Below are 2071 nucleotides of genomic sequence, written 5' to 3'. Positions count from 1 at the left end.
AGGATGATGACAAATGAGGTAATGGCCAGTTTCAATATGAAGTGTGGGAAGGAGAAGCTTGCCTTCACCAAGCTCCATCTTTACAATGTTATCACAGGTAAAAAAAAAAAAAAAACAGTAACCTCATAGTACCTTTCCGTTTGATATGTTTAATTTTTCAGAACTCTAATGTAGGGGTGGGCAATCTGACAATTTTATATCCTGATCGATCTTGAAGTCGTCCACGTTCTACTTTTCAAGCGAGTCTTAGAGATCGCAAACTTGTCCTCATAACAGCAGGACTTTTATTTTGACGATAATGTGTCCCCAGTGAAGCTGACATTTATTTTTACGGGCAACCCTGAGCACACAGCGCTCCTATTCTTCGTCTTCATTAGTTTATGGTCTCTGTTTAACAGTTTTGTCTAATACTTGGACCCCAGGAAGACTAGCTGTCGTCTCGGCGTCAGCTAATGGGGATCCTTTTAAATAAACAAATAAACGTTACTGGATAGAACCTGTTGTTGGATAGAACAAAAAGTAAACTGTATACGAAAAAGTATTATAGTGTATGCTTTTATATTATTTGTAACAGAAATGCAAACACTATTAATACTTTCTCATTTACCATGAGCATTCAGCAAATATACGCATTTATATCATTTAAACAAATCTTTGAATATTTAAAAAACATTTAATTTCACAATCCTTGCAGACTTAGTCGAATCCAGCTGTCAAATATTCTGAAGTGTGCATAGACGGTCAGTCCGTGTGAATTAGTTCAGCTTCACTGGGGACTCATGATCGACAAACTTTAAACCCTTGATTTCAAACTATGCTGGGGCTATATTCAGTTTCCCTCTGTCATATTCATGTCATTTACACTGTGTGCTAAATATAAAATGAGTGTCACCATGTCTTTATTTGAAAAAATATGATTCCTAGTGCGCACAAACTTACTTGAGTGCCCAGTTAAAGGGCAAGTTCGGTATTTTACACTTAAAGCCCTGTTTTCAGATCGTTTCTGATGAAATAGAACGGTTAGGATTGAAATTTGGACACATACTGCTGGCCCGAGAATTTTCGGTGTCTGTGGTAGCACACCCCCACCTCCACAATGGCTGCATAGGTGCACTGGAACAATCCTTCCTAAAATGCATTAAACCTTCGTTTACAAAGATGTGAAACTCACCGAGTGGTCAGGGGTGTTCAATGGAAGCGTCAGCGTAAGTTCTACCAGAAAGACTCTATTGCCACGTCATTAATATGTAATTTCGCACCACCAATCACAGTTCAACATCAGATATAAAAGACTGACCTTACCTTCCCCTTTCGTTGCTGTAGGTGTCGTAGAAAAGTTATCGCTTGTACACGCATCTTTCACGCAGCTCAATATGTCCCAAATTGCAATCGTGGATTTCGATTCCTCCGATTCAGACGACAATCTAATACCACCTTCTCCTCAATCAGTTCGTAGGAGCAGCCGTATCCAAACCCGGGATTCCCCGTGGGCTCAACTGACCTCCGAGAGAATCGTTGCTCTCCTGGAAGAAAGCGGGTTGCCGGTCAGTAACGATCTTTCACGTAACGACCTAATACTCTTGGCTTCAAACACTCTGGGCACCACCGCTGCCCCACCCGACGAGGATACTCCAGCCATCGCGGCTCCAGCCCCTCAACCCAAACCAACAGGCAGAAAGCGCACTGCTAAGTCTTCTCCACCAGTCCAAGCCAAAAAGGCTAAGTCATCTGCACCAACGCCATTATCTTCACCTAAATCAGGATCAGAAGGTTTCAACACTCAGCTCTTAAAATCTATCCAAGGTCTTACGGAGACAGTCAAAGGATTTGAATCAAGGCTAGGAGTATTCGAAACTGCTTTTGCCTCGAAAAATACTGGTTCAACTATGCCATCAACATCTTCAGGATTATTTTCTGCTTACCCCACTTTTCCGGGTGTGGTAGATCAGCCTACGGGCCTCGCCACGTCAGCAGCTCAGGCCTCTTCCTCATCAAATCAACCGCCATTCCTGAACGCGGCCACGTCAGCATCTACACCGAGCTTCAGTCTTTCCACGGCTACTCCAGCTCA

Source organism: Rutilus rutilus, assembly GCF_951802725.1.
Source record: "Rutilus rutilus genome assembly, chromosome: 11".
NCBI classification, from domain to species: domain Eukaryota; kingdom Metazoa; phylum Chordata; class Actinopteri; order Cypriniformes; family Leuciscidae; genus Rutilus; species Rutilus rutilus.
This window is presented reverse-complemented; position numbering follows the sequence as displayed.